Here is a 21,651-nt window from a genome sequence, read left to right as displayed (position 1 = left end):
CATTTGCATATATTTTTATTTCTCCTATGGAATTTTACGAAAAACATGAGACAAAGTTGATACTTAGATGAAACATAACTGACTCAATTTACTCCATTAAGTCTCCTGAGCTCTGAAAGAGCTACCTCTGAGCAATAAACATTTACTCTGAGGTTAATCAAATGAGCACTAGTAAATCAATTTTGATGTCCCCAAGAGATAAACACAACAGGCTTCCATTCCATTTTCCCCCCATTTTTCAAAGAGAAGACGTCACTCTCTCTCTCTCAACTGTCCCCTTGAAAAGACGAGTAATGAAAGGAAAGGAGAGTGGATGGAGGTTGGGGGGCTGGGGGAGTTAACAGTTGTCTGTATGGATACAGTGACCCGAGGCTCCGTTATAAATGATTTGTACTGGGCAGCGAGAGCAAAATTTCTGCCTGACTTCACCCGTTCGGTAACGTGCCAAAGTCACCCAATAATAATGACATCATAAAGGATGATGTAATCCAAGAATTTCAGACTTCCACTCATGCCTATTTTCAGATTCAAGCTTTTTCTAAATGAGCAACACAGGTAAAGTAATAAAAAAAAAAAAATTAAAAAAAAAATCCTAATCCCTCAGACAGATCTGAAAACTTAATTTAGGTACCAACTCAAGTGGTAGTTTTGTCAATGAGAGGAACCGATATGAATCACAGTTATTACAGGAATTACGGTTTACTTGAAACACCTCACAGAAACCTAAGAATAGAAATACACATTAAAAACTGGGGGACAATCAGGGGTGTTAACATTTTATAGGGGAGACCAGGGCTAGTTGTCACAGATTTTCTTCTAGTGAGTTTCTCAAGGTAAGTTTATTTTTGAAAGTCAAATTCTGTGTAAGCACATGAATGAAACAGCAAAAATATACAAAGTAACAAAAAAAGTCAAACCAAAGTTGTGGCCAACATATACATTCATTCATAAATTGTATAAAATCATAACATTAAAAACAAATGTAACTTCACTTACTCTAACCTGACATTTATGAATAACCATTCAACAATTCAGTTAAAATATAATGTATAGTTGACCCTTGCTTCAATTATCCTAGCATATGTTGATACTGGAATTTTAGTTTGGCGAACAGAATTCACAAAAAAACAAAAAAAAAACAAAATCTAATTTAAAAGGATAGTTCATCCAAAAATGATATTTCTCTCATCATTTACTCATCCTCGTGCCATCCCAGATGTGAATTACTTTTTCTTCTGCTGAACACAAAGATTTTTAGAAAAATTTTCTTTAGGTCTTTACAATGAAATTGAATTGTGGACAGAACTTTGAAGATCCAAAAAGCATATAAAAGTAGCATAACAGTAATCACCTATAAATCTCCACTTTCACATTCTTCTTTTGTTTTTGCCGATTTGCATCGCCACCTACACTCTTAGAAGAAAAGTTTCCATATAGAACCCTAAAGGGTTCTATCGCTTGCTTCATATTTAGAACCCCTAAAAGGTTCTATATAGAACCCCTTTGAGCCAGGTTGAAAGGTTCTATACAGAATCTTTTAGGGGTTCCCAAAATGCAACCATAACATTTGGCTATTGTTTTATTTTTCACATTTATTTTTTGTTTTATTACCAGAAGAACGTTTAATGGATATGCGAATTGAATAGTTCATATATCACTAAGTGAATTAACCATATAAAAGACATTTAAGTATAAATAAGTAAAGCATTTTTAATAGTTTGTATTTACAACACCACAAGCAATAATTAACACAATTCATAATGCAATAGGTATGAGAACTGACTTCATAAATCCACAGGTTTGTAATAATAGTTAATCAGTAGTAATATTATTTAAATAAAAATCATAAACATTAAATCATTTAACATTAACTATGCGTTAACATTATAACCATAAGTAAGATTAATAAAGTGAAAAATAAATAAAAACTGACCTATGAAAAGCTGTTAAACAATTTTAGCACTGGGGCAGATACAGAATCATTTTGTTGCCACTGGTCTGACAAACTGAGTAAGGTCTTTTGGATACGACAAATTAAACAAAACTTTACTTCAGTTCAGGCATCTCCATGTCATCAGTTTGATGCCGACTCTCTGCACTCTCTGAGGGGTCTTGACACCATATGAAAGATCAGGTTGAGGATGGATGTGCTGATCCCTGTAAGTATCTGAAACATTTAATAGACCTGCTGTCAGTATGCAGAGTCATTAAAAAACAAAGAAATTGATATCTCTCATCTTAAAACTTACATGAATAGGAGTGTTGTGTTTTATCTGTATGAAGATGGTCAAACTAGTAATGCTGCACTCCAGAGCTACTGCAAACAGAAATTAAACATTATTTAGTATCATAAAAACCTTGATGCAGTTCAAAATAATAGAAAAATATGTACCTTTTATGACATTGTTTGTCTTTAAGTCAAATGTCTCCTTTGACCTCCACTTCTCATGTCTCTGATGATGTTGATGTCCAGAACTTCAGAAGTGCTCTGAGTTAGGTGAAGGTCTTTTCTAAAACCCATGTTAAATTATTATGGCATCTTCAATAAAATAAAAAAAATACATGATGATCATATTTTTGTAGGCTACATGACAATAAAACTACAAACACCAAATACTCACAAGTTGAGATACTGAAACGTTCCATCAATTCCTCTCTTTGACTTTGGACATTTGACATATTCACACTCTTGAACAGAGCTTGATTAATCTATTTATATCAGTGCAGTTGGTTTAATTCAGTGCTGTGATGTGCTCCAAATTGTTTAGTTTTTCCCATGTTTTCTACATTCAAAGAAAATGTAATTATAACATAGACTAGTAGGTCTATCCACAACAGAGACTTTAGTGATTCAAGTTTGAAATTACTAACCTCCTGGCGGAGAATATCACAGGCCTAGATGAAACAGTTTTATCAGCGTTTATTCATTGTGCTTGCTGAAATAAATGTGTTAGTCATAAATAACAAGGATTTAGGTCAAAATAAATAAAAATAACAAAATTAATCAACAAATTAATTTATCTTACCAAGGTTATGTCGCCCTCAAGCTTTCAGCTCAACCGACTTTTTGTAACTGTTTAAATTTGAAATAGGATATTCGCGCGATTTGATCACTCGCAAGAGCTGTGCCTTCGCGCTGTATATTGTAGATAAGAGGGGGAAAAAACAGTGCTACACACTCAAGTTGTTTGCTGTTTATGATAAACAATTATTTGCATCTTTTGTTAAATTATGAGTCAAGAATAGATGTCGGGATGGGGGCGTGGAAATGTGTCTGTCTGCAGGGATGGAGAGCAGGACGCCTCGTCACCTGGGCTGTCATTTTCGTTAACACCTGTGTCTCGTTATAGTGATGGTGGAGGGTGACCTGAAAAGGCCGACAAGGGCATCAGTCCACAGAAAGAGGAAGCAGAGAGAGAGTCTAGTCAAGTGGCTTTTATTGTCATTTCAACCATATACATCTGGTAGAGTACACAGTGAAATTAAACAACGTTCCTCCAGGACCATGGTACATAAAACAACATAAAAACAAACACAGAACTACGTGAGACTACACAGAACTACATAAAGTGCATGTGTGCAAACAGTGCAAGATGGTTCAATAATTGCTAAATTTGCAAATTGCAAAGGGAGTCGGATGGTGTTAAGTTTTTTGTGTGTGTGTGTGTGTGTGTGTGTGTCAGTCCAGTCTCTGAGTATTGAGGAGTCTGATGGCTTGGGGGAAGAAACTGTTACACAGCCTGGCCGTGAGGACCCGAATGCTTCGGTACCTTTTGCCAGACGGCAGGAGGGTGAAGAGTTTGTGTGAGGGGTGCATGGGGTCATCCACAATGCTGGTGGCTTTGCGGATGCAGCGTGTGGTGGAAATGTCCATGATGGAATGAAGAGAGACCCCCGTGATCTTCTCAGCTGTCCTCACTATCCGCTGCAGGGTCTTGCGATCCGAAATGGTGCAATTTCCAAACCAGGCAGTGATGCAGCTGCTCAGGATGCTCTCAATAGTCCCTCTGTAGAATGTGGTGTGGATGGGCGGTGGGCTTTTCTCAGCCTTCACAGAAAGTAGAGATGCTGCTGGGTTTTCTTGGTTATGGAGCTGGTGTTGAGGGACCAGGTGAGGTTCTCTGCCAGGTGAACACCAAGGAATTTGGTGCTCTTGACAATCTCCACAGAGGAGCTGTTGATGTTCAGCGGAGAGTGGTCACTCCATGTTCCCCTGAAGTCAACAACCATCACTTTTGTTTTGTCTACGTTCAGAGACAGGTTGTTGGCTATGCACCAGTCCGTTAGCCGCTGCACCTCCTCTCTTTATGCTGCCTTGTCGTTCTTGCTGATGAGACCCACCACGGTCTTGTCATCGGCGAACTTGATGTGATTCGAGCTGTGCATTGCTGCACGGTCGTGAGTCAGCAGTGTGAACAGCAGTGGATTGAGCACAGCCCTGGGGGGCCCCAGTGCTCAGTATGGTGGTGGTGGAGATGCTGCTCCCGATCCGGAATGACTGAGGTCTCCCAGTCAGGAAGTCCAGTTGCAGAGGGAGGTGTTCAGGTCCAGCAGGTTCAGCTTTCCAATCAGGTGCTGAGGAACGATTGTGTTGAATGCTGAACTGAAATCTATGAACAGCATTCGAATGTATGTTTTCTTTTTGTCCAGGTGGGAGGGTGGTGGCGATGGCATCATCTGTTGAGCGGTTGGGATGATACGCAAACTGCAGGGGGTCCAGTGAGGGGGCAGCTGGGTCTTGATATGCCTCTTGACGAGCCTCTCGAAGCACTTCATGATGATAGGTGTGAGTGCAACAGGACGGTAGTCATTGAGGCAGGACACTGAAAACTTCTTCGGCACGGGGACGATGGTGGTGGCCTTGAAGCATGTTGGAACGACGTGCTGCTCAGGGAGATGTTGAAAATGTCAGTAAGAACATTCGCCAGCTGGTCTGCACATCCTCTGAGCACTCTGCCAGGAATGTTGTCTGGTCCAGCAGCCTTCCGTGGGTTGACTCTGCGCAGAGTTTTCCTCACATCAGCTGTGGTAAGACATAGCACCTGGTCGTTGGGAGGAGGGGTGGTCTTCCTCGTTGCCACGTCATTCTGCTCCTCAAACCCGGCTGTGTGACTACGAATATTAATGTGAACTCTCATTTGACTTGCCTGTGTGTTTATTTGGCCACAAACAGCCCTTTTTGTTTAAGTTTTGTCTGACGCTATAGGAGTAATAAAAATACTCACGTTGACTGTTCCGCTGCCTCCTGACTCCTCCATTTGCCCTGAAACTACGAACTTTGTTACAACAGACTATACCATAGACTGTATATAAATATTGAGATAAACCTGTCATCTAAAAGAGAAAGGACATTGGATCTGATCATCTGTCATTTATTCTTTTCTAATCAAACCCAAAGTTGTAGAAGTACATTGTAAAAGTTGTATTTTTCTGCAGTATGAAATGCAAATACAAAAGTAATGTAGTGTTCAAAGCTATTTATAAACAAAACTTTCAATAGTGTAATTTATGCATACACATACAAACATATATACTTGCTTTAAGCAATTGTCAACCTAAAGACAATTTATTCTGTAAATCTTTGTAAATAGAACCTTGGGTTCCTTGGAGCTGAGTAAAAAGCCCTAGGGTTCTATATAGAATCCCAAAGAACCTTTTTTTTTTTTTTTTTTTTAAAAGAGTGTACTGGGTAGGGAGAATTTATAGTTAATAAGGGCTTAATTATTGAACTATTTCTCACCCACATCTATGATATTGCTTCAGAAGATATACAGTAGATTTAACCACTGGAGTCGTATGGATTACTTTTATGCTGCCTTTACGTGCTTTTTTAAACTTCAAAATTCTGGTCACCATTCACTTGCATTATGAGTACCTACGGAGCAGAGATATTCTCCTAAAAATCTTTGTTTGTGTTCAGCAGAAGAAAGTAATACACATCTGGGATGGCATGAGGGTGAGTAAATGTGAGAGAATTTTCATTTTTGGGTGAACTATCCCTTTAAGGGGGTTTTAAACTAAGTGTTTAAAACAAACAAACAAAACATACATTTGTGTACTTGGACTCCTGAGATAAAGCCCTTTGTAACAACTTTCCTGAGTGACACGTAGTCCTAGTCTCTCTTTATATGATTCACACAACATTTTTTCTTTAGTTTATAAGACTTTTAACACAATGGTTTGATGGGTTAGCTGCACCATTACATTATAGCTGTTTCACTTTAAGCACATTGTTCATACATATGATTACCTCTTATTGACTCCAAAATCCCCTAAGAATCTGAAACAAAGCTGATTCCTAAAGTGTAAATGTGTTTTTCTGTGGGTGTATAGGAAGCTCTCACTCACCTCTCTCCTAAGGCTAACCCTCCCACTCACCCACCTCAGTAAGCATGAACCTAATTCAAACCATGTGCCTCCAAATTGAAAACATGGATTCAAAATGGGGTATTTGCTTTTTCACTGACTAATGTCTCCCAGGAGACACCTTGAGCCAGTCCAATTGTGTCAGAAAGAGGGACAAGGGGCAACGGTGAGTGTGCATAAGCCTTCAATTAAACACTTTCACATGGGTTTAAGTGAGTACAGCATTGCAGATACACAGAGAAGTGTTAGAATCCGATCCAAGAAGTGATGATTTTAGACATGAAGGCTTCATTATAGAGATACCTGAGGGCTGGAGTATACACAATATAAACTGCAAGATAAATTATATTTTAACATTTGTTGAGCCTGCTGGTGTGTGTGTGAAACTGAGAGGCAGGGAGTGATTTAAGCTATAACGCCCAAACCCTATGAAAATAATCCAAAAAGAGGATTGCTGTAACCTGATTTGCTTTCTTTAAACTACAATGGTTGAGAGAGGTGGAAAAATAAGTCATGGTTGTAAAAGAAGAACTTCGAACGGCATATGTTGAACTTAACATTTATAGGATGGGTGCTCCAATAGGGTGAAACTATGGAACAACAGAGTGTTTTATCAGAGTCCGATTTCAACAAAGCAATAATGAAAAAATAATAAAAACCAGCTTACACTCCCAAGGAAGTTGTCTTTTTTGTTTGTTTTTTGCAGTAAAAAAGAAAAAAACATAACATCCTTAAAACATGATACATACATAAGCAAAATTATATATTATAATGAAGGGATAGTTCACCCAAAATTGAAAATTCTGTCATCATTATTTTCATTTTCATTGTATCTTTTTTCAATACAATGCAAATGAATGGAGAATGAGGCTTGTAATTTTGCTTAACATCTCTTTTTGTGTTCCACAAGAAATAAAAGAAAATCAGGTTTGAAACAACATGAGGGTGAGAAAATGATGACAATTTTTGGAGGGTGAATTATACCTTTAAGCCTCATTTTCAGAGAAATCTAACAGAATTTAATGAGGTTTATGCTTAAAAAAAAGCTATTTGCCGATGGGAAAAATAAAATGGTTTACCCTATTAATAAAGTACAGGGTTTTTTTTTTTAACCCCACTGGTAAATAGTTTTTTTTTTTTTTTTTTTTTTTTTGTGAAGCATACATAAACCTCACTAAATCTGGTTAGATTTACAAGATTTAATATGTCATTTTGCTATCCCAGTAAATGTATCTTGTTTTAAATATGTTTACTTTGTATTTTTGTCCTGTTTTCCAGTAAAAATATCGGAGTAAGAATTTTGTATTTTTTTTTATTTTTTTGCAGTGTAGGGATTCTTTACACAAAACAGTTTTTCATAAACTAGATTCCTGGAAAAGTTTCAAGCCCTTCACAGGTGTTCAAATTTAGTCTGTGGCTTACAATCTCTGTGGTCAGGTTAGTCAGACTGTGATGCATTTTGCAACCAGAATGAAGTTTTCTTGACGCTGAAACCACAGTTCCAAAGGCTCAATTTAATGCGAGATACATGAACAAAGAAAGAAGGCGATTCCCTTGAAGGTTAATTGACTTATGAGAAACTGATTGAAAGCTTGGCTTGATACCCCACATTTGCATTCATAAGGTGATGCCATGGCAACCACAGCATGACCTCAACATTGCATTACATCATGTTTCTCAACCAGACAATAGGGTTCTTCCCAACGTTTGACTCATGCAGACAATGAAACTCAATTGTGTGACTATAACTGTCTGTCATTCTTCTTTTTAAGTTTAGTGCACCGCACAGCTTTTATAATGCAAATATGAAACCAATCAGACACACACACAATCTAAGAAAAAATGTGCTGGTTATGTGTGACCCTGCACTGATGGAGTCAAGTCATAATAACTGGTAACAATTTACAATAAGGTTATATACATTATCATTTATTAATCTTGGTTAGTGTTCATTTATAAATATACAATTGTTCATTGTTAGTTTATAATCTATTCATAGCTAATGTTAATATATGCAACTTTTCATATTAAATTGTATTAGTAGATGTAGAAATTAACATTAACAAAGCTTAATAGGCTAAATGCTGTAAAAGTATCGTTCTTTGTTACATCATGTTAACTATTGCTTTTGACACCATTTCCACCTGGTATTACGAAGCGTCTTGGTCAATCCGATCACATGTGGTCAGGTGAGACACATGGCTGTTTACACCTGGTCGTTTAAATGCATCTCCTGTAACTACTTGTGTTCGGATTTGGAGGGGAGGGTCTCTGTTTCATGACGACATCAATCACTATGTAAGTGTGTTACTGCATGATAATCAAGCACAACAATGTCAGAAAAGACAAAGAAAGTGCAAAAAAAAAAATGGCATGCTCATAGATGTGGTTGAAATTTAATGCAAGCACAAACGCAACATGTCAAGCAGAATTATTCATTATTTTAGTGGATAACCTGTATTAAAGGTGCTTCAGATGTTTGCACTTGTCATCTGTGTTGATTTCAGACACATTAAAGATCCAGATCAAATAGCCATGGTTTTACTCAAATAATATTGTTGTAACCATGTTTATGGCAGAAGCCATAGTTTAATGCAATTAACCATGGTGTTACTACAGTAGTACGGTGTTATATATAGTATCCATGTTTAATTTTGTGGTTACTATGATTTTACTACAAAATACCATGGTGATACTATTGTAACTGTCATAAATACATGGCAAATCTTTGTAAGGTAAGGTTAGGATAAGGTTTAGGTGTCTGTGGGACTCTAAATAAACACATTAAACACACTGCAGTGATTGTATGTTAGTATTTAATTAGGTGTGCAAATAGCATCTAACACTATTTGCACTTAATGCAATGAAGATGCTTTATGTTGCTATTTACACTTAGTGCAAATAGCCTCTGGCAAGTTTTTTGTTGTTGCTGTTATTCATAAAAAATTTTTTTTAAATCTGTAGCCACAAACCCCTCTTTAAAACATTTAAAGAGATGTTTTGATGACCTTCCTTGAGACCAAGCACAAAAGTGGCCATGAGCTTCCTGTTTTCTCATAATGACTGACTTACTCACAAAGAGTCAGAGACAAAACTGATGGGAAATGAGCAGCAACACTTTCACAAACAACTTGAAGAATGAAAAAAAAAGTGCTTTGAAATTGCTTTAGATAACACTTAAATCCTCACTGCAGGTATTATAGGAGAATTATAGTCTAAATAAAAAAGCCAAACTCCAATCTTTTAACAGCACAGATCTCAAACACTACAGGACATACACTCTAAAAAACGTTCCATACAAGTCTTAAAAGTTCAAATTAGAACCAAAAGAACATTTTTAAAGGACTAGTTCACCCAAAACTGAAAATGTTCTCTTCATTTACTCACCCTCATGCCATCCCGGATGTGTACTACTTTCTTACTTCTGCTGAACACAAAGATTTTTAGAAGAATATTTCAGCTCTGTAGGTCCTCACAATGCAGTGAATGGTGACCAAAATTTTGAAGAACCAAAAAGCACATAAAGGCTGCATAAAAGTAATCCATTTGACTTTTTAATCCATATCTTCTGAAGTGATATGATAGGTGTGGGTGAGAAACAGATTCATATTTAATGTATTTTTTACTAGAAATTCTCCTCCCTGCCCAGTTGGTGGCGATATGCACAAAGAATGCGAATTGGATTACCATTGGATTACTTTAATGCTGCCTTTATTTGCTTATTGAGCTTCAAAGATCTGGCCACCATTCACTTGCACTGTATGGACCTACAGAGCTGAAATATTCCTCTAAAAATCTTCATTTGTGTTCAGCAGAAAAAGAAAGTCATACACATCTGGGATGGCATGAGGATGAGAAAAATGAAGAGAGAATTTTCATTTTTGGGTGAACTATCCTTTTAAGTTCCACAAGTTATTTAGAAAATCATTGATGTACTGGTGCTTTGTAATGTAACATTAAGAACTTCTTTTTTGTTTTATTTCTGAAGAACCATTTATCTAGACAACTCAAGAACCGTAAAGCTAAAAGTGGTTCTAAGAGTAAACAGCCAACTTCCAACAACTAAAATGATGAATATTACAGGACATACTCTTAAAAATTAAGGTTCCCGATGTCATTAGGAAAACCTTTTAACAAATACGCTGATCTGAAGAGCCAATAAGAACTTTTTTTTAATCTCCAAAGAACCATATAGCTACCATAAGTGCTGCAAAGAACCATTGAATAACCTTTATTTTTTTAAATGAGACAAGAGACTGACTGCATGTGTGCAGAGCTACTCTGTAATCATGTTAATGGTATTGCTTGAGGGGATCAAACTAATGGCAGATTTTTACTGGAAAAAATGCCATGATGACAACAGTGCATGTGACACACACCTAAATAAATAGTTTGGGATAGTAGAAGGCATTAACTGTACCTGTTCTTTTTCTGTTGCTTAGAAACATGAAATCCCCCAATCTGAACATTGGCTCTTCTTGACTAACCTCTTAAGACAACATCAGACAGGGACCGTTCAAGGCAATTCTGTGCAATCTGAGAAGTCTGCATATGTAAAATTAAAGGTGATCAGCATATGACAAGAGATTAGGATGTATTACCATCTTAAGACCACGTCTTAAGACCAGCCAGAGAAATAATAAAGTGCAGTGAATTTGTAAAAGATTCAGATAAAATTGGAGAGCTAAATTGGCATGCTTTAAGGCAGTAGACTGGTGGGTTGTGATCCAAAAAATGGGTTGCAGGTCTGTTCTGAAAAGGACTGTTTACAAAATATTTTACAAAATTGTCAGTTTTCCTATTCAGCCTATGTCATGTTAGTAACTGTGCATATTGTTGGGCCTTTTCAGATCTCGGTCAGATTTTAAAGGTTGTTTTTAAGGACATTTTTGTTTACTTTTGTACAAAAAGCAATTTTGGAACTGTGCTGGGTCACCACTTGTAAAATCTAGGTCCTTAAGCAAAACCAGTGGAGAACAACTGTTTTAAATGCCTGAGTTACTATTCACTTACATTGTATGAAAAAAGATGCAATGAAAGTGAAAGGTGACTGAGGCTAACATTCTGCCTAACATCTCCTTTAGTATTCCATAGAAGAAAGTCCTGCAGGTTTGGAATAACATGACAGAATTTTAATTTTGGGTGAACTATCCTTTTTAAGTTTTAAGAGAGACATGTTCACACGTGTCAAAAAAAACCTCAAAATGACCCATCACACAAGTCACGAAGTTTCTCGTGACTTCATTCAAGCACATTTCTTCTCGCTTACAGGCCGTGATTGTGAGAGGTCCAACCACACCCTTCAGAGCCTATTTTTGAGATTCTCAGGACTAAAAATAACTCCTTTAACGCTGTTTCTTTAGTGGAGGGAGCATCTGGAAGGCTGAGCGTGGGTACCAGGGTTCGATAAGATCACTTACGGATGCGTCACCCTCCCTCTGACTGGGTAATGAATCACACATTGAAACTGAAGCGTGCAGGAAAGCCCCGCAGTGAAAAACGGTGTAGGCTCTATTCAGCGTGAGATTGTGCCCCGGAGATAGCTGCCTGGGGGCTGAGGCCACCACATACACACACTCACACATGTAGAATCAAGAGTGCTGGAGAGTAAGGGGTCATCACACACCACCCACTCACAGGGAGAGGTTTCACACACACACACACACACACACACACTCAGGGCTTCCAGTTAGGCCCCCCAGTTTTCCCAAGAGTCCTCATCTAGCCTTATATCAGAGGGAAAAGAAATGAAAGAAAAGGGAAGAGATGAATTAAAAAGAAAAAGATGAGGGAACGATATGACCCCACAAGAAAAACCTAATTCTAAACTGGCAACTCACCATATGATCCATTAGAACAGAGCTGGTTGTCAAATGAGGAAGTTGTAAAAAGGCTGCATCTCAGCAACTATAAAGTTTTGAACCAAAAGTCCAATTTCACAAATGCTTGTTTTCTCAAGTAGTAGTTTTGTATGTTTGTTTCAAACACCTATTTCAAAACTGTCTTAAATTAGAATAATTTTTGTGATTTCTGTCCTCCAGTTGCAAAATCTTTAAGACTACATGGCTTCCCAACAAATAAGATATTTCATGGTGCATTTCAATATTTTAGTGAATAAAAGTGTCAAATGTTCAACCTAGTCTCATACAATGAATGTTACTATAACTACCTTTTTGCAAACTGGACTTTAACGTTCCGAATTCTACGTTTTGTTGCAGTTTCCTGGTGAAATTAACACTAGAGGCACTACAGCAACTTTGCGTTATATTCACGGTCACACAAATTACTGATTATGACTTCATTAACACTTATTTTTCACACAATTACTCACACCCTGCTATGTTAAGATATGAGAACACTTTTATTGTAACGCATCATTTGAAGAACAATAAGTTTTAATGCTTGTATTACAGACTCAACTACATTTATACACTAGAGCCCAGTCAAGCACGCAAGCTGACACTTGAGACTAAAGTATCATAGAAGTGACACGAAATTACGTGGTTGCTTCAGAAAATATGCTTTTCATTTCTCTCTCTCTCTTTTTTTTTTTTACACTATCAGTTAGGTTTAGGCAGTGGTTAAGGGTAAAAATGTCTATTTTGCATCTACATTTCACTTCCCTTCAGATCACTATAGGTTAGGGTTAGGTTCAAGTTTTAGGTTAGGGAGGTACGCTTTACACATTAAAACATCCATCTAATATACACCTTAAACCTCGCCTGATTACGACACCATTTCACTCACTTTTGGCGCCCCCGCTGGACATTTCTCTGGGAAACTGCATCCAAATGCGTAATAAGGCACATCATTTCATTTTGCAAAAATGTTACCACGGTCATGTACTGTTCATGAGACCAGGATGCAAATGTCACACATCACTATTGCGCTGTTTGTTCAGGTAACGTACTCTGCTTTTTGTACATGAATATGTCCATAGAAGTCAGTGGACGCATGGACCATAGAGTCCGTTTGAAGCCGTATTAGATTTCAATAGAGAAAATATAGATGTATATTGGACAAGAGACTCTAAACAACAGGCTTCAATAGCAGTCTAAGGGAGGTTAATGAGTGCTATTTGCATTGGAAAAACATTGGACTGTTTATTGGAACATTCTTATCATAATTTTGTAATAGCTCTGTAAACACAATAAAAACATACATTAAGTGAAGGCATTTAGTGTATTATGAGGGAATATTTTGAAGCAAAGCAAGGGAATTATAGGTAAACTTCAGGTTTGGAGCAGGTCATCACATGCATTTTAAATGGTGTAATTTTATACAATCGATGAATTACAATATCTGTTGCCAAAGACATAGTTTGTATTCTACCTTTCACATTTTTGTTGTTTTGAGCTTTATAATTTTTTTGTACTGTTTAAAGACATTAAATAGCCTATAATGTGTTACTTAATGTCAGGTTCCCATTGGGACAATATGCCCAACTATTAGGACAAGTTGTCACAAAAGGTCAATGTGTATTCAATTAACAACAAAAAAACATTTTTCTTCCTGGGCAATGATGGTGGAAATGGCCAATAACTTTTTTGGTAGTCAAGACTTTAAGGTATGTGCCTACAGAAATGCAATTATTTTAAAAAAAATTTACTGCCTTTTTTAAATATGAACTGGAGTAAAAAGTGTGACAACTAGCCACGTTAATCTTCCCTAGTTATTATGTGTCATATTTTTTAAGGAAAGCAGGGTAAAATCCTAATCATTATAGAAAATTACACAACTAGAACAAGGATAAAAGAAAAAATCAGTTCAAGACTGCAAGGAGAAGACAATCAAGCACATGTCAGGAGATATACAGTAAACACACAAGAGATGAAGTGTCGACAGTGTCGAAGAAAGACAGTGTGGGCGAGAGCGAGACAGGCAGATATAGACCCCCAACAGAGCCTGGTCTTCTCCTCTGATCTTTCACTCACACGACACTCATCCTTTTACATCTGTCTGGGTCTGGTCTCACCATGTCTTAGGAAGTGACATAATAACCCAGCCATTCTGTCCCACAGATGCTGTCTGCAACCGCCATGCTGGCTTCTTATTGGCCTGCTGACGGGCCCACAGTGGCTCAACTCAGACCTCCATGTGCCTGGGGTTGCTGGGTTCAACTCAGTCCTGTGCAAAAAAAAGACACGAAGCCTAAGCAACAGTACACAACAAAGACATGTGAGAACAGAGTCAAACATTTAGGCCAGAAAACACACTCCTCAGATGGCCTTAAAGAGATTGTTCACCCAAAAATGAAAATTCTGTCACATTTACTCACTGTCATGTTGTCCCAAACCTGTATGACTTCTTTATTCCATGGAACACAAAAAAGAGATGTTAGGCTGTATGTTAATCTCAGTGACCATTCACTTTCAGAGCATCTGAAAGTAACTGACCCTGTTATAGTGCCTAAAAAGAAAATCATACGGATTCGGAACAACTTTAGGGTGAGTAAATGATAACAGAATTTTCATTTTTGGCTGAACTGTCCCTTTAAAAAAAGTGGTGTACTTACAAAAAGAGACACCTTATACAGAGGGATCCAGCAGTGTCAGTCCAAAATCTAATTTAAACCTGGAAATAAGCAGAAAGTTTTAGGATTTAAAAAAAAAAAAAAAAAGTAATCACTATGATGTATTATGAGTAAGAAACATTTAAGATTCTGCACTTTTTCTAGGTAATAAATCAAATAAGCAAATTCGTAACACTGAAATGCCACATTTCCTTGCTTCCATTGAAGCACACAAAAACATGTTCAGATCATTCTGTTAATATGAATCATGAGATACTAATAAATTCAGAAGCTTGTGTTATTTTTTTATTTTTTTCCAATTAGCTAAAAATAAAATGTCAATCATGTTAATTCAAATATTAACTGCAAAATAAAAGCACTTTCACGAGTGGACTCTTGAGACTTTTAACCCCAACTGTTCGTGCTTTTTCTTGAAAGAAATCACATAAAAACACAGAAAATTATGAACATCTTTGAAAAACTTCTGTTGCATTTATTTATTTATTTTATTTTTTACCAGTTCACCACAGGCCTACTTCAGGATTCAAATGATATGCCTTTGAAGGCTGAAGAGGACATATTTACTACAATTACTTAAAGTATTCTTAATTCGGACCCCTATAAAGCGTTCCCAGTGAAACGCATTTTAAATATCCATCTTTTAAATCAACAATTTAAACTGACGGGTGGCAAAAAGAAAGCATTTGATCTTTTGTGATCTTTTAGGAGAGGAAGACCGTTTTAACTGACTTCGCAGTTTGTAAATCAGTTTCAGTTGATCATCAACACATTGCCTCTTGGATGTTAAATCTGAAACAAATCTAAAATAGCTTACCGTTATTACTCACAAGTGTAGGAATCATTCACACATAATAAACCAATTTGAGATGTGAAACAGATGGCACGTGCTGCCATACAGTTTCAAATGTTTCGGTGTCCGTTGCATTCTGTGATGTCACAAAGCATCGAAAATGTGCATATGGCGACCTCTATTGGTCTGACGTGAAAGTGGCAAATAATCGCACAACGATCTTTGACAGTTGTGCAAACTTAGCCTTTATAGTTTTTTCTGTTACGTGTAATAGCGATTATGATTTTTTTTGCTTATATGTGTGTATCATAAAATTCTTAGAATAAAAAGCTTTCTACCTGTGAAAAGGTGGATGAGTTAATGGATGAGTTGGACTGGATCGTGAAAGGGAAAAAAAAAAAAAAATTCAACAACTGTCCATCATAGGTGGGAACTCCATAAATACAGTTTATATATAGTAAAGCATCCCAGGTGGTACCCTAATAAAGTTGGTTGAGAGAATGCCCAGAGTGTACACTTTTTTTTTTTCTCTCAATTTCACACTTCGCAGCTTAAGCTTATGCAGACTTCATCACTGAATATACAATTGCCTATACAATAATTGCATACAGTGGCCTCATAAAGTATTTGAACACTTAAGCCACACTTCAAATATATGAATTACATTTCATAGATAAAGGGAATTTGCAAACAAATTATGCTAGGCCTTTTTTCAAATTTAACTCCTGCCGTTTTTGCAATTACTTTTAACTAACTGGAGTCGAGGTGGTTTTTAGTGGATGCATGATTTTAGCTCACCTTAAAGGGATAGTTCACCCAAAAAATGTAAATTCTCCCATCATTTCTCACCCTCGTGCCATCCCAGATGTGTATGACTTTCGTTCTTCTGCAGAACAAAAACAAAGAAGAATATTTCAGCTCTGTAGGTCCAAACAATGTAAGTGAATGGTGGCCAGAACTTTGAAGGTCCAAAAAGCATATAAAGGCAGCATAAAAGTAATCCACATGACTCCAGTGATTAAATCCATATCTTCAGAAGCGATATGATAAGTGTGTGTGAGACACAGAACAATATTCCTTTGTTGTTCAAAAGTCCTTTTTTAACTACAAATCTCCACTTTCACATTCTTCTTCTTTTATTTTTGGCATATCGCCACCTACTGGACAGGGAGGACAATTTATAGTAAAAAAAGGACTTAATTATTTATCTGTTTCTCACCCACACTTATTATATCACTTCTAAACATATGGAATTAACAAATGGGGTCTTGGGGATTACTTTTATGCTGCCTTTATATGCTTTTTGGACCTTCAAAGTTCTGGCCACCATTCACTTACATTGTATGGACATACAGCGCTGAGATATTCTTTTAAAAATATTTGTGTTCGCCAAAAATTTTTTGGGTGAACTATCCCTTTAAGCCACACTTCAAATGTATAAATTCCATTGCATATATAATTTAATATAAAACCAAATGGAATTTGCAAACAAATGAGTAATTACTTTTAACTAACTGGAGTCAAGGTGATTTTTAGCATGATGTCAGTTTGCCTTAAGTTTATCACATGGACATATTACACTAACATATGACAGCCAGAAGGTGCCCATATAATTTTGTTAACATTAAAAACAGTACACTATATGTAAAGCTATTTTTCTTTAAAATAAATGACACAGTTTTGTATTTTATCAAATGTAATGACATTTCATATATTTCAAAGATATATATATATATATATATATATATATATATATATATATATATATATATATATACAGGGTTGGGAAGGTTACTTTTGAAATGTATTCCACTACAGATTACAGAATACATGCTGTAAAATGTAATTTGTAACGTATTTCGTTAGATTACTCAAGGTCAGTAACGTATTCTAAATAGTTTGGATTACTTCTTCAGCACTGGTAGATTTTTTCACTTGTTTTGACTATAAAAGTTCTGCCAGTACAATAAGAAAAAATACACATGTTAAAAATACATTCTCTGAAAAACCTAAATATCTTATGCTGTGTTGTTTCTAAAATAAGATAAATCAAACTGATCTTGTTTTAAGGATTTTTAGATATTTTTTCAGGAAAACAATCAAAAAAAAATATTATCAAGAATATGATTTTTGCCCTAATATCAAAGGTCTTACTAGAAAAAAGAAATTATGATCCAACATGAATTTTCTTTATAAAAAAATATGATTGTGCCTGGCAACATGTGCATGTAAAATAGCTAGAAATAGCATTTTAGCTTAACGTAAAGCTGACAATTTACACAAGGTTTATTTCTATTTCTTCTGCTCCAAACTTACTTCAAACTTACTTCTCTGTCTGCTCGTATGAATGTAACACTTCATAAGAAAGTGTTTCACTGCTGTTCAGATGCACTTTGGATCACATCATTTATATGTATAAATGTTTTCCAACTGAATAGACTAAATATAAAATGAAACAAATGACAATAAAATGCAAGGTAATCTCTTCAGTAATATACTTATAAAAATACTTTTTGAATGAAACTGTATTCTAATTACCAATGATTTAAATTGTAACTGTAGTGGAATACAGTTACTTATATTTTGTATTTTAAATACGTAATCCCATCACATGTATTCCGTTACCCCCAACCCTGTATAAAACAATTATATATATTTGTGCACTTTATAATTGAGTGGAGCACGAGAGAGTTTGCATTAGTAATATGCTGGTTTTGTGCGCCATCTAGTGACAAGAGATGGTACTTTTACTAGTACAGTACACTAACAAAGTTGTACACTGATTTAGGAATTAAGCAAATGATGCAACAGAATTTAAACTTGGAATTTAAAACAAGAAACATGCGAACAGTTAGTTTATTACAGCATGTAGCAACATAATTGTGTATGACATCATAATACTTGATAGAACACTGGAACACACATACACGCCCCTCTCCCACCCAATACTTCATGTCCAGCTCAGGTGACAAAGCCTGCCACACCAGACCCATCCCTGAGGTGTGACTTTGTTCAAGCATCCCACCCGTTGAGTTGAGAGTGGATTGAGCACCATCAGTGACAAAACTTGTTTTACCTGTCCTGTACAGTCAGTAGAACAGACTCATGATACTGGTATGAGTGAATGGAATGTCGCTTTTTGGAGTAGTGACACGAAACAATAAATATATGGCATGACAAAACAAAACTATGGAGAAAAACAATTCTATCAAGGGGTAGCCTTATGAGCAGAGCTCTGATACACTATACTATATTGTGCGGTTGCATCTCGAAGAGGCCTTTCCGGATGCAAATGTACTTCTTCTCACCGGTCATGTTCCGTCGCTCTATCTAATAAAGGCAAAAATGTCAAAAATAAACAAACACTTATTTTAATGGTCAAATATTTAAAGGTGCACTCAGTGTCTTCAGGTCATATTGGACTTACACTAACACCTAGCGACTTGGATGCAGCATAATTTTATAGTTTTCAATTACAGATGCCATTGTAGAAATTTAGTATTCACAGTCAGCCATGATTACTTTAATCAATGAGTGAAAGTGTCCAATAACAAGATGGTTACTGAGATTAAGTGAGTAGTATTCGGCTGGTCATGTGTCTCCAAAATGGCTGCCCCCATGTGCGGACCCTCTCCATGTAGAATAAAACAGCTTTTATAAGGTTACTGATATGACTGGAGTCTTCATTTTAATGTGAGTGCTCATGATTTCCTACATATATTGCAAAATTACAATTCATGTCTTTAGGAGTTAAAACTTTTTTAATGAGGAAAAAATTACTGAGTGCACCTTTAAACCAATGGTTTCGAAGATTTAGTATGAGCCCAGAAATATTCACATATGAACAGAGGATCATTCATAGATAATTTACAGTTTGTTAATTTCCTGAGAAAAGCTTGTGTCTCCTATTTTTCAGAAGTATCGGTTTCATCTCGTCAGAGGTAGTTCCTTATAATTCATGCTGCCAACTTCCACTGTTCTTTAGATATCAGGGAAGGAGTTTGATAGTTCCCTCAGTCTGTTAGTGCCTATTGTAAATGACAGATTGTTTTCATCTCGCACATATGCAAGCATGTTATTGACTATAAGCTGAAGACAGTGGCCAAGTTCCTTCAAGTCTCTGTCCAAACGGGAACCACCTTCATCAAGAGCCAGCTTCATCCTCAAGCATATGTTCTTCAGGTCAACACTGTCCTAAAAGCACAAAAACCCAACTGATGAAAAATAATCCACAGAGTCACGTAAAATATACATTTGCAGCTTATTTAGATCTGTTTATTTGGACCAATGCAGCATGTACAACCACTCTAACCTGCTATTATAAATAAATGTAACATTTGCCAATGTAGTTTTACATCAAAAGTTAATGGACACAAAACATAGTTTAAAACATCTTACCTTGTGCCTGAGCAAACTGCTTTCGTAATGAGAAACATCTTTAATAATGTCTTCCTCTGTTGCTATCAATTTAGTCAGTATTTCGACCAGTCGTGTAAAGCAGCTTTCTCGAGCTCTCTCCGCGATCGTCCTTAGCCTGCGGGGAGCTTTCATGAAATCAATCCGGCATACAGGTACTGTACCTGGCGCAGCAGTCTCGGAACACTGGCCCGACTCTCCATCACTGGTCGTCGTATGAGCTCGCAGTTCATAAAGTATATTTAACGCATCGATTTGATGTGTCAAAGAGCAGCGTCCCATTTCTGAGTGGTATTTCACCTGGTCATGAACAGGTCGCGACCTTGACTCCGATAACAGAGTGATAGTATGAGCTCTGGTCTTACAAGAATTGTTGTTTTTGCTAGCACACGCGGTTTCTTGAGAGACTTCCCCACTGTTGTGTTTGCATGGAAGAGCACTTGCTTACACATGCAAATGTGACCTGATAGTCCTGCCTTATAATTCATTTGAAAGGCGTTCAGAAAACTGTTTACTGGGGGTGGGGAGATTCAGGGGTAACTGCTTCACACCTTACAGGTTTTGATTGAAACATTTAATTTTGAATAAACACAACAGGCATCAACAGTTTCCAAACATGAGAATTAGGGGCCGTTGACTCCGAACTTGTTTTGCGTCCGTCCGCGCTGTTTTTCAATGCTTTTCTTATGTAAACATGCGCTAGACGGACGTTTTGACGCATTCTGTGTGAACGCCCCTTCACACAGAATGTGATAGTTTTATTAATACAGAACAACCATACAGTACTGCTTTTATTTTGTGTTTTGACAGTTTAATGGTAAAAAAAAAAAAAAAAAAAAAAACAAACAAAAAAAACATTCGCATGACCGGATGCGACCACATTCACACGATTCACGACAAAAGAAGACAGCTGATTTTATCTAAATAAGCAGTGGTTGCATTTCGCAATATGAGGCCTGAAAATCCGGGGTTTCATCTTACATATAAATGCTCTAAACTGCTTTGCACACTTGGTTTGCACTTCTGGTTAAAATACATCTGAATATGTCAGACCATCTACTTTATTCATGGGTGAACAACTTGAAAGCATGATCTGTTTATCATCATTATAAGATATTATAATTAACATTTATATTATATTTAAAGGGATAGTTCACCCAGAAATGAAAATTCTCTCATCATTTACTTACCCTCATGCCATCCCAGATGTGACTTTCTTTCTTCTGCTTAACAGAAAGAATATCTCAGCTCTGCAGGTCCATACAAAACAAGTGAATGGGGACCAGACCTGCATGCAATTTTGAGCTACAGGCAGTGGTACTACTACTGCCAACAACACAAATAAATGGTTTAGAAAGTTTGTGTCAATGGTGTAGACAGCCTCAAGCCATTGCATCACTTTGTGTCAACAGTCACGCCTGGCGTAAACAGTGTCAGCTCCATAACTATCACACAGTCATGATATATGAAATGTTCATGAATGAAATGGTTTACTCATGGTTTTTGCAATCATGTCTAAGTGTTTTAAGGGTCCCATCCTTAAATA

General features: G+C 36.6%; 2 long non-coding RNA genes across 3 annotated transcripts; both read right to left on the bottom strand.

Annotated features, from left to right (window-relative positions):
* Window positions 1–1,064: 1,064 nt before the first annotated feature.
* LOC127444019 (uncharacterized) lies at window positions 1,065–6,554 on the bottom strand. Of its 2 annotated transcripts, XR_007897747.1 has the most exons (5): window positions 2,872–6,554; window positions 2,622–2,783; window positions 2,393–2,510; window positions 2,250–2,317; window positions 1,065–2,167 (listed from the first exon to the last, which is right to left on the bottom strand). It is a non-coding gene; the product is annotated as an uncharacterized LOC127444019 (long non-coding RNA). The 2 variants fall into 2 exon arrangements; XR_007897746.1 differs by having other exon boundaries at window positions 2,622–6,554.
* A 6,190-nt stretch (window positions 6,555–12,744) lies between these two features.
* Window positions 12,745–15,836, bottom strand: LOC127444035 (uncharacterized). Its single transcript, XR_007897755.1, has 3 exons — window positions 15,714–15,836; window positions 14,882–14,940; window positions 12,745–14,493 (listed from the first exon to the last, which is right to left on the bottom strand). It is a non-coding gene; the product is annotated as an uncharacterized LOC127444035 (long non-coding RNA).
* Between the last annotated feature and the right edge of the window lie 5,815 nt (window positions 15,837–21,651).

The sequence above is a fragment of the Myxocyprinus asiaticus genome, chromosome 7 (genome assembly GCF_019703515.2).
Source record: "Myxocyprinus asiaticus isolate MX2 ecotype Aquarium Trade chromosome 7, UBuf_Myxa_2, whole genome shotgun sequence".
NCBI lineage: Eukaryota > Metazoa > Chordata > Actinopteri > Cypriniformes > Catostomidae > Myxocyprinus > Myxocyprinus asiaticus.
The sequence above is the reverse complement of the archived record's forward strand: the minus strand, read 5'-3'. Positions and strand labels throughout refer to the sequence as shown.